The 16200-nt window shown below is 46.6% G+C and overlaps 1 long non-coding RNA gene and 2 pseudogenes across 1 annotated transcript in view; 1 reads left to right on the plus strand and 2 right to left on the minus strand.

The window, feature by feature from the left end:
- Positions 1 to 16200, minus strand: part of LOC140722301 (uncharacterized) — a 1042646-nt gene that overhangs the window by 1026254 nt on the left and 192 nt on the right. The gene's annotated exons all lie outside the window — the stretch shown is intronic.
- LOC140722293 (uncharacterized) overlaps positions 1 to 16200 on the plus strand; it is a 236665-nt pseudogene that overhangs the window by 171693 nt on the left and 48772 nt on the right.
- Positions 29 to 15982, minus strand: LOC140722300 (uncharacterized; annotated as a pseudogene).

The raw sequence follows: 16200 nt of genomic DNA on the forward strand, positions 1-16200 counted from the left end.
TACTATTCTTTTCAAGTTAGTCTTTAAATGAACTGTGTCCAAGCCATATCTTCAGCCCACAATGGCATTTCATCAGATCCTTCCTTTTGCATCTTTCCTTTCCTGTTGCCTTTATCACTAGGTTCAGACAAGTATTTCCCACTCCTCAAAGATATATGGTTCCCCTTCAAGAATCAGCAACTGAAGATATAAATTCGGTTTAAACTAGGGGGAAAGGGACAAAACTAGGAACAGCTCAGAAACTGCTGTTACTCCATTCACAGACAGGCGCAGCCTCCAGGAGCTATTCAAATCCTGATTGACTTGATTGCACAATCCATCTGCCAAAACTACTTGAGCCAAAGCCTCCAAGCTCCACTTCTTCACTGGCCACACTCCACCCCAGTCAATATTAAACTCCAGTCCCATTAAAGGTGAATATGCAGTAGAAGAAACTCCTCCCATGCCCAGAACTGGATGTGGTGAGCAGCAGCAATAATTGCAGAGTTCAGCACTGATAGTCACTCTCAAAATTGCATTCAGCAACGGTGATGGACAAATATCCAGCATGCAACTTATTGAAACTTTCTCCCCAGTGTGAACCCGGTAGTGTGTCACAAGAGTAACATTTTATGAGATTTCACTGCTAATGTAATGGTTTCTCTGTTATGTTTCACTGCTGAGCTAATGTTTAGCTTATGACTGGAAATAACAGGGTTTTGGAGTGCCTAGCTATCCAATGAGAGATATTGTTCTTTCCTGGGAGTCTGGAAGGTAGATTTTTACGGTATTTTGCCAGGGAGAGATGAGAAGACACGAATGGAGAGAAAGGGCCCTTTTACTTTTTTTTGTTTCCTTTACTAATCCTATAGTCAAAGTAAGAATTAAATAGCTCAATTGTTTAATCGCATATTGTGTACCATTTGTTATTTTTGGGGTATTGATTTGGAACAGGGGACACATCATGCAGCATTCACACAAACGAGATTGCTTAGGTTTGGCCAAGCTCAGGGGCTATCACCCCCTATATTAAGTTGCTAGCTGAAGCAAGAGTTACATAAGGTTAAATGACCTGAGTGAATCGCTCCCCACATTCACAGCAGGTGAACGGCCTCTCCCCAATGTGAACTCAATGATGCACATTTGGTTGATTTTGCTGACAGAATTACTTCCCAAAGTCTCAGAGGCTGATCTGCCTCTCTCCTGTGTGAACTTGATTGTGTGTCTGTAGATGAGATGACTGAGTCAATCCCTTCCCACACACTGAGCAGGTGAATGGCCTCTCTCCAGTGTGAACTCGCTGATGTACCTTCAGTTGAGATGAACAAGTGAATCCCTGCCCACAGTCTGAGCAGGTGAACGGCCTCTCTCCAGTGTGAACTCGCTGATGTACCTTCAGTTGAGATGAACAAGTGAATCCCTGCCCACAGTCTGAGCAGGTGAACGGCCTCTCCCACTGTGAACTTCCTGGTGTGTCATCAGAGTGGATGATCGAGTGAATCCTTTCACGCAGTCTGAGCAGGTGAACGGCCTCTCCCCAGTGTGAACTCGCTGATGTACCTTCAGTTCAGATGACTGAGTAAATCCCGTCCCACATACTGAGCAGGTGAATGGCCTCTCCCAGTGTGAACTCGCTGATGTACCTTCAGTTCAGATGAGCCAGTGAATCCCTTCCCACAGTCTGAGCAGGTGAACGGTCGCTCGCCAGTGTGAACTGACTGGTGTCTCAGTAGGTGAGATGATATAGTGAATCCCTTCCCACAGTCTGAGCAGGTGAATGGCCTCTCGCCAGTGTGAGCTCTCTGATGTACCTTCAGTTCAGATGAGCCAGTGAATCCCTTCCCACACACTGAGCAGGTGAATGGCTTCTCCCCACTGTGAACAGACCTGTGCATCTGTAGGTGGGATGACTGAGTGAATCCCTTCCCACAGTCTGAGCACGTGAACGGCTTCTCCCCAGTGTGAACTCGCTGGTGTACCTTCAGTTGGGATGAGCAAGTGAATCCCTTCCCACAGTCTGAGCAGGTGAATGGCCACTCCCCACTGTGAACAAACCTGTGCATCTGTAGGCTGGATGACTGAGTGAATCCCTTCCCACAGACTGAGCAGGTGAATGGCTTCTCCCCAGTGTGAACAGACCTGTGCATCTGTAGGTGGGATGACTGAGTGAATCCCTTCCCACAGACTGAGCAGGTGAATGGCTTCTCCCCAGTGTGAACAGACCTGTGCCTCTGTAGGTGGGATAATTGAGTGAATGCCTTCCCACAGACTGAGCAGGTGAACGGCTTCTCCCCAGTGTGAACTCGCTGATGTACCTTCAGTTCAGATGAGCAAGTGAATCCCTTCCCACAGTCTGAGCAGGTGAACGGCCGCTCCCCAGTGTGAACTCGCTGATGTATCTTCAGTTTAGATGACTGAGTGAATCCCTTCCCACACACTGAGCAGGTGAATGGCCTCTCTCCAGTGTGAACTGACTGGTGTATCAGTAGGTGGGATGACCGAGTGAATGCCTTCCCACACACTGAGCAGGTGAATGGCCACTCCCCAGTGTGAACTTGCTGATGTACCTTCAGTTTAGATGAGCAAGTGAATCCCTTCCCACAGTCTGAGCAGCTGAATGGCTTCTCTCCAGTGTGAGCTCTCTGATGTACCTTCAGTTCAGATGAGCCAGTGAATCCCTTCCCACAGTCTGAGCAGGTGAACGGTCGCTCGCCAGTGTGAACTGACTGGTGTCTCAGTAGGTGAGATGATACAGTGAATCCCTTCCCACAGTCTGAGCAGGTGTATGGCCTCTCTCCAGTGTGAACTCGCTGATGCACCTGCAGTTTAAATGAGCAAGTGAATCCCTTCCCACAGTCTGAGCAGGTGAATGGCCTCTCTCCAGTGTGAACTCTGCGATGTACCTTCAGTTCAGATGAGCAAGTGTATCCCTTCCCACAGTCTGAGCAGGTGAACGGCCGCTCACCAGTGTGAACTGACTGGTGTCTCAGTAGGTGAGATGATACAGTGAATCCCTTCCCACAGTCTGAGCAAGTGAATGGCCTCTCTCCAGTGTGAGCTCTCTGATGTACCTTCAGTTCAGATGAGCAAGTGAATCCCTTCCCGCAGTCTGAGCAGGTGAATGGCCTCTCGCCAGTGTGAACTCTCTGATGTTCCTTCAGTTTAGATGAGCAAGTGAATCCATTCCCACAGTCTGAGCAGGTGAATGGCCTCTCCCCGGTGTGAACTTGCTGGTGAGCCATTCGGTCAGATGATCGAGTGAATCGTTCCCCACAAATTCAGCAAATGACCAGCGTCTGCCCAGTGTGAACTGACTGGTGTGTCCACAGGTGGGATAACTGACTGAATCCCTTCTCACACTTACAACAGGTGAATGGCCCTGTCCAGTGTGAACTTGCTGATGTACCTTCAGTTGAAATGACCGAGTGAATCCGTTCCCACAGTCTGAGCAGGTGAATGCGTTCCCCCCATGTAAAATGACGGGCACGCCAGTTGTCCTGATGACCGAGTGAATCCCTTGCTCCTCTTCTTAAATATCTGGACAGAGACAGCAAAACTGGCGTGTTGTGTTCGAGATTCCCGTAGACAAATTCCTTGTCATATTTAACCTGTAAAAAGATTTACAAAATCGATCAATGGGTGTGGGACAACATTTCAGATGAGATCACTTGAGTTGGCAAGGTGTGATCTGACATCACACTGTTACAGTGAAGTTCAACCCAAGTTGGAGAGAGAAATCATCTTCTAACTGGGCACAGTGCTGGCCAATCAAACTCTCTGAAGCTCTTCCTGTCTCTATAACATAGGGGCAGTTCTGCCATCTCCAACCTGTGATCTGGCTCAGTTGTCTCTCTCCATTGGTATTATTCCCTGTTCCCAATGAGCTGCATGGGTGCCTGGTCCCACAGGAACTGAAACACTCTTCACGCACCCAGCACTCTCTGTGTAAAAAAACTTACCCCTGACATCCCCTCGGTATCTACTTCAAAGCACCTTAAAACTATGCCCCCTTGTGTTAGCCATTTCAGCCCTGGGAACGAAACCTCTGACTATCCACACGATCAATGCCCCTCATCATCTTATCCACCTAAAAAAAAGGCTCTAAACATAAACAAGGAAATTATGCATTGCTTTGAGGATTTATTAGAAGTCTACAAAACTATGAGGGAAACGATAGGTTAAATGCCAGCAGCTCTTTCCACTGAGGTTGGGTGGGATGACAACCAGAGGTCGTGGGTCAACCTTTGTTTCTTGGCATGGTCTGTGATCTCTCTACAAATTTGTTCCTCTAAATCTCTCAGACTGTTTGGTGTAACCAAGTCCCAGTGATGGCTACAATATCATAATTCACTGTCCTGAGCTCATCCGGCTTTCCTACGATGCTTCTTGCATTGTGATATACACAGCTCAGCACTTTCATCACACCATGCTCAGCCATTTGATTGCTGACTCTATCTGAGGTCTGAACAACATCTGACTGGTGTCAAGAAAACAACCTCTCAATCATTGTCACAAAACCAAAGGAGCTAATTGTGGATGACAAAAGGAATGGAGACAGGCTAACCCCTATTGGCATCAATGGATCTGGGGTTGAGAGGGTCACCAAGGATCTGACGTGGTCTGTATATACTAGCTGTGTTGTGATAAAAAACACAACAGCACCTCTTTCACCTCAGACGGTTGAAGTTTGGGATGGGGACCCAAATCCTAAGGACTTTCTACAGGAACACAAATGAGAGCATCCTGACTGGCTGAATCACTGCCTGGTAAACTGCACGTTCCTTAATTGCAGGAACCTACAGAGAGGGGGGCGCACAGCCCAGCACATCTCTAGATGTGAACTTCCCACTATTCAGGACATTTGCAGAGGCAGGTGTGAGGAGGATATTGAGGACCCAATTCACCACAACCACAAACTGATCCTGCTGCTACCATCCAGGAAATGGTCCCACAGCAAAAGGACCAACGGGCTCTGGGAGAACATCTTCCACCAGGCCATCAGACTGATGAATTGATTTCTATGTCATATTGACTGCCCTATCTACATACTATTTGTTATAAATTACTATAAATTACACATTTAGACAGAGACGTAATGTGAAGATTTCTACTACTCATGTAGATGCAGAATGTATGGATTAAATTCAATTCAATTCACCCTCTCCACTATCTGTTCTGTCATTCTGGCTCCTGTTCCCCCTACAACTAATTTTAACCCCATCACACCCCCCCCCCCACATACCCAGTAGTTCTAGCAAGCCTTACCACTAGGATATTAGATCCCTCTTGTTCTGTTCCCATAACTAACGAATCCCCTATCAGCCCTTTGACTTTCCTCTGCTAATAATCCCAAACAGTTTCTAAAGTGGTCCACCTGTTGTTGTGTGGGATGGTCACAAGAGTATTTTGTGAGGGATGTTTAACCTCATCCCTTTCCTTTCCTGTGTCCTGTACCTTGGGTGTAACTCACCTCACTTCATTTCATATCTATCACCCCCTCCAACTCCTGGATGATCAGGAATTCATCCATTTGAAGTTCCAACTCCTTAAAGTGCAGGGTTACAAGCTGCAGCTGGATGCACATCTTGTAGGTGAGGGCATCAGGGACACTGGAGGTCTCCCCACCTTCCCACCAATGTCCCCTCTAACTTGGAATGACCAGTGGGCACATAAATCTCGTACTGTGCATTTTTTTACCCAGTGACAACATGTGCACAGTGTATTTTATATAGAGAGGTATTCATTTTAACAGCTAGCAAAGCATTGTCCACAAGAACTTTGATCTCTGAGTTAGATCAAGTTCATCTGCACTCTCACACAACCTGTGTAACAGGCCTGTAACGGGTAATGAAAACTTTTCTCACCAGAGCTTTTGTACTTTGTCCATATGCGGTTTGCTTGCTAAATTACACTTTAAAAAGTCAGATTTCCAAATATCACTCCCCTTCTTCACACTTGTAAATTCTCCAGCAACTTCTGCATCGCCACAATACACACAGGTAACATGAGTATTTCCCCTGAGCACTCCTGAGGAATTGAGGATATATAACAAAATCATTTTGAACCTCTGCAACCTCTGGATAAAAGAATAATTTGGACTGAATAGGAATTTTTGAACTTATGTAAACTCTGTCTTCAGCGGTTAACTAAGACAGGCTCATTCCCAGTTCTCTGTGGCTTGCAGAGAGACACACTGAGAGCTGATAACATTATACACTGTACCCTCATTAGTTGATAACATTATACATTATACCCTCGTTAGTTGATAACATTATACATTGTACCCTTATTTGAGTAAAGGGAGGAGGACTCGCTGAAAAGGACAGGAATGAACATCTGTCTGTAACTAAGTCAGGTCCTCGCAAAGGGAATAACTGATAAGGACAGAACAGTACATGCATCTGCAATTAAAACCTTCATTTAGTGAACTCTCTTATCTAAGTAATTAAGTTTTGCACCAACAGACTTGGTGAGCAAACCAGTTCAAATAACATCTTGCAAATGGTAATGTATGGGGCTTACTATGTATAAATACACGACTGTAACCTGACTGAGTCAGTCCACTTGTCAGATGGTGGCAGTACTTACGTGCCTTCCCTTTGACAACTGGGTCTCAAACTCCTACAGGGGAATGCACAATAAACTGTGGTGACGATAGCTGGTCTCTCGTGTTTTATTCAGATTCAACTTTAACATTTGGCGTCACAAACAGGATCCCAATATCGGGAGTGCCAAGCAGACGGGCTGAGTAAGCGGCTGGACCACTCTGGGGACTGCGGAGACCGACCAGACACCCAATAGGCATTTTGTCATTCTCCGTTAGTTCCTTTCGAGGTACGGTCCCTCGCCCAAGCTGATCGCATACCTTGACGGGATCGGGAAAGAATCTATTGGGAGACTCGTATAAGGTGGGCAAAATTTTACTGAGGAGGCAGATGGGCCGGGTAAATTTTAGTAAGTGGGCAGGAGGTGGTCCCAGGTAAATTTATCAATTTAACAGGAGGTGTCAGCCGTGTAAATTTATCCGATTGTTAATTGAGCAGAAGGCTTTGTGCCGGGTAAAGAACAGAGTTCAATTGCAGTCCAGTGATATGAGTGGGACAAGAGCAGCCAAACACAATATGTGTGAGAGTTTTCCAGACAAGGGAAAAGATTTGCAAATGTTGAGTGCAGCACTGAATAAGAAATTGGGGAACAAAATCTGGCCACTGGGGGGGAACCTGGGATATTACCTCATGAGAACAAGCAGTAAATTTGCTAAGGAAAAGGAACTGTGGAAAGAAGTGGAAATTACTGAAAAGGGAATGGAAGGATAAGGCAGATGCAAAGTGGAACAGTACAGTATTAGCAAGTTGGTGGAATAATGCATGTGACAACGGGATAGAGGTATGCACTGCAGAAGGAACGCCAAAGGTTGGGAGAGGCTAAAAGCGGAGCATGAATGGGTGGATGGGCGCCGAAAACGAGAGCAGGGAAAACAACGTAAGCAAACCAAAGCCGGCCTAGATAGGGCAGCAGGGCTGGAAAGTCAGTCTGAAGTTCTAACTGATAGGGAAACAATGGATCCCGAATCCATGTCTGGCATACCGACCCTGTTTGAGGACAGTGACTGTGATGCTGAGTGCATAATGCGACTCCGCAAGATTTATTCGCTCTGCTGCATGATTCTCTCAGCTGATGAGGGGCGGAAACGGAAGGCAGAACTGAGATACCAAACCTACCTGGAGTTACAGGCGGGAATCCATAATGAGAATGAACAGACAGACCGGATCATTCAAGCCTTGGAAAGGGCTCTCCAGCAACCTGCAAACATCAGTAAAGTACGTCAAAGCAAACCTAAGCCTGGAGAATCGGGACCAGTCTATTGGGAGCGATTTATGGCCTGCTAGAGCACTTTCACAGGAGACCGAGTCTTTAATGATGGGAATCCGTTCCCCAGTTTAATGCCTTACGGCTCCAATGCTTACCAACTAAGTTAGCCAACATGATTAAAACAAATAATATGGATTGGCCTGACAAAGACCAAAATGGAATGTGACGAGCTTTGAACCGACTTTCGAATCCCTATCGACCCCGAAGGGAACTAATATTAAAGGTAAATATGCTCAGCGGGAAGAAGGACGCGAGCGGGCTATATCTGGGGATCAGAAATGGGAACAAAAACATACCAAGGGACAGGTGGGGACAAAAGCCCGTTTAGAAATTGACAAACAAGGATGCTTCCAACCATGAGTATCACCCCTCAGGAAGAGCCCAACGTAATATTGCAAGTTGCTGGAATTCTGTTTATTATTGATATGGGGGCAACCACATCCACTCTCGATCAGGAAATGGTATCAGAAAATGGAAAACAGCTATCAGACAATCGGTCTGTCTGGGTTCAAAGGCAGGGCACATACGTATTCACGTACCCAGCCACTGCAGGTGGAATTCCAGGGGAACCAGTGTGAGGTTTCATTTACAGTCACCACCAGTCGGGGTGTAATCTAGCAGAGAGAGACTTGCTCTGTCCATTGGAAGTCGAGATTCTCTGCGTGGACAAGCGTATCACCCTGGGACTAGTGAACAACCGACATCTTCCCCAGTTACTGACAACCCCCCCCCCCTGTTGTGGGCACTTAATCTGGACTCCACTGCGTTTGAACCCCTTCTGCCAGCGGCCGACCCTCATGTGACTCTGTGCTATGACCCTCCAGGGTGCACAACTGAGGAAAGCCAGTATTATGCATCCCTCGAGGGACAGAAGTTCCCAGTCACGGTGATTGGGGAGGTTAAAGGAAAAGAGGTCAGCGCATTACTGCCTGAAGTTCCGGATTTCCTTTGGCGACAGACAGGACTGGTCCCTCCCCATATCACTGTCTGGGTTTGCCCTGGGTTAAAGCCAAAGAGCCCAGAGTTCAATTCAGAAGGTTCAAAGGAACATCTAAACAAGCCTGATGCATTTTGGAAACAAGTCCTGTGGACTGATGAAGTTAAGATAGAACTCTGTGATGGCAATGAGAAAAGGTATGTTTGGAGAAAAAAGGGTGCAGAATTTCATGAGAAGAACCCTTCTCCAACTGTTAAGCACGGGGATGGATCGATCATGCTTTTGGCTTGTGTTGCAGCCAGTGGCACAGGGAACATTTACTGGTAGAGGGAAGAATGAATTCAATTAAATACCAGCAAATTCTGGATGTAAACATCAAACTGTAAAAAAACCGAAGGTGAAAAGAGAATGGCTTCTGCAACAAGATAATGATCCTAAACACACCTCAAAATCCACAATGGACTACCTCAAGAGGCACAAGCTGAAGGTTTGCCCAAGGCCCTCACAGTCCCCCGACCTAAACATCATCGAGAATCTGTGGATAGACCTCAGAAGAGCAGTGCATGCAAGACGGCTCAAGAATCTCACAGAACTAGAAGCCTTGCGCAAGGAAGAATGGGCGAAAATCCCCCAAACAAGAATTGAAAGACTCTTAGCTGGCTACAAAATGCATTTACAAGCTGTGATACTTGTCAAAGGGGGTGTTACTAAGTGCTGACCATGCAGGGTGCCCAAACTTTTGCTTCAGGCCCTTTGCCTTTTTTGTTATTTTGGAACTGTAAAAGATGGAAATTTTTTTTTAAAAGTTTCCTTGCTTAAAATATTACTGAAATGTGTGATCTTTAACTTATGTCTTTTGGAAATCAGTTCAACTTTTACTCGTTCAACAGTAACAGAAACTTTGACCGGGGTGCCCAAACTTTTGCATGCCACTGTAATTGAGCAGGCCTCTTTTGAATCGGCTGTCTCCGCCCAGAAGGCTGAGCTGTTTGCTCTGACTCCTGCCTGTATCCTAGCAACAGACTAAAGTGCAGACTTTTACACGGACTCCAGTTATGAACTGACTACGGGGCTTTGGGGATTCCTGACTTCCCCTGGCCACCCCATTAGTAATGCTACCTTTGTAGACAACTTACTCACCGCTCTACAGCTACCTCGAGTTTTGACTATTATTAAATGTGCAGCCCACACCGGGGAATGTGATGAGATGTTTAAGGGTAATGCTAGGGTTGATGCAGCTGCCAAACAGACAGCCCTGAATCCCACACTTTTAGTCCCCTGGGGAACCCAGCAAGCTACTATTAGACAAAATCTAAGCACGGGTATGCCAGACATGGGGGAAATATGTAACTAACAGGGGAACGCCCCTGAAGGAGAGCGCAAACTATGGTCCCAAATGGGTTGCCACCTCAAACCTCAGACCAATTTATGGGTGACCCCTGTGGGACAGATCTGTGTTCCCTCCGTGTTCTTACCTATTTTGGTAGATCATGTACATAATTGTACACACTTGGGCAAGGAGGGGATGGTTATTACATTACTACAATCTTGATTTCCAGAAAGCAGCTGAAAAGGGAGTGAAAGCATGCTTAATTTGTAAAAAAAAATGCTGGAAAGGGGATGCCTTGTGGTTCCGGAATTACCCCGTTGCCTGGTGGACCTTTTTCTTGTTTGCAACTTGATTTTATAGAATTACCTAGAGTACACTGTTATAGTTATTGCTCAGTGATAGTAGATGTATTCAGCAGATGGATTGAAGCTGTTCCTACCACTATGATTGTTGTGATCGTATTGCTAAAAGAAATAACTCTTCGCTGTGGACTTCCAGAAATGATCAGCTAGGACAATGGGCCAAAATAAATGAGGAAATCTGTAAAGAACTTGCTATAAAACAGCAGTTCCATTGTTCCATCTGAATGCAGCGACATAGTGGAAGGAGCCAGTTGAAAGATAAGTTGGCAAAACTTACAGAAGAAACTGGATTGACCTGGTTGAAGTTTTACCCTTAGTCCTATTTCATAAGGGAATCATGCCATCAAGTTAGACAGGGCTGTCACCTGCAGAAATTATCTACGGGAAGCCCATGAGAACCCATGGGGACCCCGACCTTGTTTGCCGCTTCTCCCTGAGAGCTTACCTGCAACATTGGATATGCATACCTTGGGGGAGGAGATGGGAAAATACTTATGCAAATTAACTAAATTTCTCCAAAGTTGCATTCACAGGTACGACAGGCCTATCGAGAGGACGAAATCCAAACTAAAGGTGACTACTCCACCATCCAGCCCTGCTCAAGAACTGGGATGGTAAGAAGTTGGAACCAAGGTGGAAAGGACTGTACCAAGTGCTACTGACAACACCTCCTGTAGTGAAGGTGGAGGGGCAGCTCCGGCGGATACATCGAACGGACTGTAAACATGTTACTGGCAGAACTGATAAGGACTGAATAATGTACTGGTTAATGCTGATTTTAATGACCCTAAGGGAACCTGCCCCTGTCTCGGGAGGCCCCCAGTTTAACACTTTCCTGTCCCTCTGCCACACCTATGCTGAGCAAGTTGAGCGGGGAGCACATTGGGTATGTGCTCGGATTCTCCAACAGGGTCAGACTATGATCCCCCATGTCACTGGTGCCCCTGAATACTAGCGCAGTAAATTCAGTTCCGGTGTTTTCTGATAGCCGTAATGGTAGCATTGTCAATTGCACCATATCCAGGTCTGGAAGGCGAGACTGGGGATGGTGTTGCTTTGAGGGTTGGAGACGTAGATCTCCTCCACAAGACTTCTCCAAGCTATGGCCGGGGATAAGAGTTACATCTCCAGCAGTGGCTAGTACTACTTGTTGGTGTAACCAGAATGAGAGTGCACCCTATCAAGTGGGAAGTAGTAACTGTACCGAGTATCAAACTTATGATACCCCTGGACCACTAAATGGAGCTTATTGGGTTTGTGGAAATAGGGCCTACCCCTGGCTGCCGGGAGAAAGAACAGGGCAGCGGCATGGAACCACACCCCACCAGACGGGTTCTCGAGGGGGGACGAGGGTTGGAGTGGTTGTTGCTACTTGGCCGACCTTGTGCCACACTTGAGGATCCTGGCTCAGCCTCAGGATCACCCCATTAGAATAGGCAACGAAGGGGTATAACGGAATCTGAGAGATATCGAATGCTTGCCTCTCTTCCTCCTATGGGGTAGTCAGACATTCCAGGGAAATAATTAATTTACCAGCCGCTCTAGAAGAACTGGCCAATAATACAGCTGGAGCACTGACTGACACTCAAGCACAGGTAACTGAGATGATTGCAATTCGCCAAACAGTGCGACAGAATCGGATGGCCCAACACTTTATATTAGCAGAAAAAGGAGGGACCTGTGCTATCATAGGTAAGGAATGCTGTACTTATACCCCTGACGAATCTTCCAATATTACTGGCTTGTCTAAACACAGAACCCAAGAGATTCCGAAAATTCAAGATGTTGACAGTAAGCTGCACAATTTTGGGACCAGTAAGGCACGGGGGTGGCCCTGGCCTTTCAATATATTCGGGGACTTCTGGGGGTTATTTTAGCATTTTGGAAGTCTGATTGTATTAATTTTGATTATTGTCTGCATCCTACGGTGCCTTTGGCCATGTTTTGTATCATGTTGCAGAAGCAGAACCCCATAACCATATGCCCTCTGCTTTGCTTTTACTTTGGCTTTGACTTCTCTTGTCAGCCACGGCCGCATCCTTTTTCCATTCGAAAAGTTCTTCTTCTTTGGAATATATCTGTCTTGCACCTTCCTCACTTCTCGCATAAACTCCAGCCACTGCTGCTCTGCCTTCCTTCCCGCTAGTGTCCCTTTCCAGTCAACCTTGACCAGTTCCTCTCTCATGCCACTGTATTTTCCTTTACTCCACTGAAATACCGACACATCGGATTTCGGCTTCTCTTTCTCAAATTTCACAGTGAACTCAAGCATGTTGTGATCACTGCCTCCAAAGGCTTCCTTCACGTCCATCCCTCGAATCACCTCTGGTTCATTACGCAATACCCAATCCAGTACAGCCGATCCCCTAGTGGGCTCAACAACAAGCTGTTCTAAAAAGCCATCTCGTAGACATTCTGCAAATACTCTCTCTTGAGATCCAGTGCTGAGCTGATCTTCCCAATCCACTCGCATGTTAAAATCCCCTACAATGATCATAACACTGCCCTTCTGGCAAGCCTTATCTATTTCCTGTTGTAATTTGTAGTCCACATCACTGCAGCTGTTTAGAAGCCTGTAGATAACTGCCATCAGGGTCCTTTTACCCCTGCGATTTCTTAGCTCAACCCATAAAGATTTCAGAAATGTCACTCCACTCTTCAAGAAGGGAGAGAGGCAGAAGAAAGGAAACTAGAGGCCACTTAGTCTGACAGTGGTTTGAAAGATGTTGGAGTCGATTGTTAAGGATGTGAGTTCGGGACACTTGGAGGCACAAGATAAAATAGGCTGGACTCAGCATTGTTTCCTCAAGGGAAAATCTTGCCTGATGAATTTGTTGGAATGCTTTGAGAAATAATAAGCAGGGTAGACAAAGGAGAATTGGTTGACATTGTGCACTTGGATTTTCAGACCTTTGACAAGGTGCCACATACGAGGCTCCTTAACGAGCTCTGAGCCTGGTTGGGCGGCGATGAGGAAGGAGCTGATCTCGGGTTTACATTGTTATGTGTGATGAGAAAACCATGGGGAGATGGGGTCCAGAGTTGGCCCCCCGTGAACTATGCTGCTAACGAGAGGGAGGGATAAAGATGGGGAGAGGCGCCATGCTGCACATGCTGATAATGAGGGAGACACAAGGATTTAAAATTATGGCTTCTTCGCTGATTGTTGACTTTACTCCCAAGGACTTTGCCTGCTTGATTGAATCCTTGCTGACACAGCAGAGTGATGCCAGGTGCCTGCTGAGACAGGAGGGAGTGGCCAGTTTGATGGACATGATCAGCTGATGGATGGCTGGAACCCCGGCTGGGGAGATAAAAGACGAGTCTGCTGAGACACAGGCAGACACGCCACTGGACAGTGAATGAGTGTTCTGCACCCACAGGAAGGTGGGGGCTTGGAGGGTCGATTCGGGGGAATCAGTCCAAAGCTCACAGTGTGTGAAGGCAGGCCGGTGGGGGCTTGTGTGTGTGTCCATCGTCGCCCGGGTGACAAGTCCAGCACTGAAGAACGGTCTAGCCGGGAACGGAAGGGTCATAATCGATGACCCACAAACAGGTCAAAGGAACAAGAAGACAATGGATGGTTTGCCTGCTGCAGCCTCCCATCTCTCGTTCACTCACTCTCTCTCTCTCCAACGTCACAACAGCAACTACCTGAGCCCAAACTGAACTGAACTCTACATTATCTGAAGACTATTCATTTACCCCTAGACTACGATAGAGCTTGGTTTTGATTCTTATTCCTACACTTCTGTATTTATCATTGCTAACCTGTTATATATGTATATTTGCATTTTTGATACTGTATTACTTTATTTACTAATAAACACCTATAGTTACAGTACCACCAGATTCCAACACATCATTCCATTTCTCCTGCTTTGGTTACCCAGTTACAGGGTACGTGACAACGTAAATCGAAGGTCGGTTGCAGTGGGAAAAGGGCCGGGAAGGAGCCAGATGGCTGGACAGTCTGGGCCTGGAATGTAGGATCAGTTAGTTGTGGTTCCCCAAGCTGTGAGAGAGGATGTTGGTGACATGAATCTGTTTCTGTGTACGGGTGTGGGGTAAATGGTGGGAATGTTGTGGGGCTACCGACGGGGTGGAGGGAGGTTGGGGATGTGGGTTATCGGACACAGTGCGACCCGGGAGGAAGGGTCCTAGGGCAGATTACATTGTGAGCAAGGGAGGATCGGATCCATTGCATCAGACAGCTTTCAGGAAGCAACAAATCTCTCTTTATATTAATCACTGTCTAATCTTGCTGCTACCATTGTGTTTGTCACAGAGCCCAGAGTCTGGGAACAGCTCAATGGCAGGAAGCAGATGGTGATGATGGGAGGCTGTTTATTGGAGTCAAGGCCCGTGCCTCCTGGAGCTCCCCAGGGTGACACCCATTGCTACTTGTCATCTATGTCAATAATCTGGTTGAGAATGTACTGGGTATGGGTAGTGAGTCTACAGCAAGTAATTGCAAACAACTACTTCTTTTTGCAAGATAGTAAATATAAACACCCCTCTTTCCCTCTCCACACTCAGAACCGACCAAAACCTAATTCAGAAGTTGTAAGCTCTTCAAATGAGCAAACACTGAGGGAATGTGTGTGAGTTTAAAGAGCCGTGCTACTGACAGCACATTAGCAGATCTGGAGTGATTGCAACTGGGTCTGATAGAGGCATAACTGGTATTTCTGGGCACATTCAGCTCACTCCAATTATTCCCTATCTTCCTTTGTACAGTTCTGTGATGTCTAAAGGACCAGTATTTGAGTAAATGAGACTCACCAAACTTTCTCCTGACTGAATCAATGGAAACTCTGAGTCAGAAGGGTTCTCTCCAGTCGGTTCTCTCAGTCCTCGGGCTGGTTCACGTGTTGCTGTTCCGTCGTCTTCAGTTGTGGTTTGCTTCCAGTTGTGGGCTTTTCTTCCGATAAATCTCTCACCCCAGGTGTAACTTTAACATGAGAGATAATGAACCATGTTAACAATACAAAGGAGAACAAAATGTTTCTGCTCACTGAAATCTAAAAACTGAAGACAAATATAATGATCCCACTGAACAAATCTGTCCCTGACACGTCACAAAACCTGATATGGGATAGGAAGGAGTCATCATTCAGTCATTGTAAGACATAAGATGTAGGGACAGAATTAGGTGATTCGATCCATCGAGTCTGCTCCACCACTCAACCATGGCTGAGATTTATTCCAACACCATATTCCTGCCTTCCTCCTGTAACCCTGATGATACTTAGCAATCATGAACATATTAATCTCTGTCATAAATATACCCAAATGGCAGCCTCAAACAACATTTGTGGCAACAAATTCCACAAATCAGCCATCTTTTGGCTGAAGAAATTTTTCTCATCTCAGTTTTAAAGAGAAGCATCTTTACTCTGAGACTGTGCTGTCAATCGCAGACTTTCCATCTAATGGAAACATCCTTTCCATGTCCACTGTATCCAGGCTTTTCAGCATTCGGTAGGTTTCCTTCACCACCACCCCCCCCCCCCCCCCCCCCCCCCCCCCCCCCCCCCCACCCCCCCCCCCCCCCCCCCCCCACCATCCCGCATCACCATCCATCCGCGGACGGTGGGCACACACCACGTGATCATGCGTCCAAAGCGGAAGGCGGAGCAGATCTGCGGCGCACAGCCTCACGTGACCTGTTGGCGGGAGTTATATTTCAATTCTGCGTAAATAGGCAGCCTGGGCTC

This window comes from Hemitrygon akajei, unplaced genomic scaffold (assembly GCF_048418815.1).
Source record: "Hemitrygon akajei unplaced genomic scaffold, sHemAka1.3 Scf000074, whole genome shotgun sequence".
NCBI classification, from domain to species: domain Eukaryota; kingdom Metazoa; phylum Chordata; class Chondrichthyes; order Myliobatiformes; family Dasyatidae; genus Hemitrygon; species Hemitrygon akajei.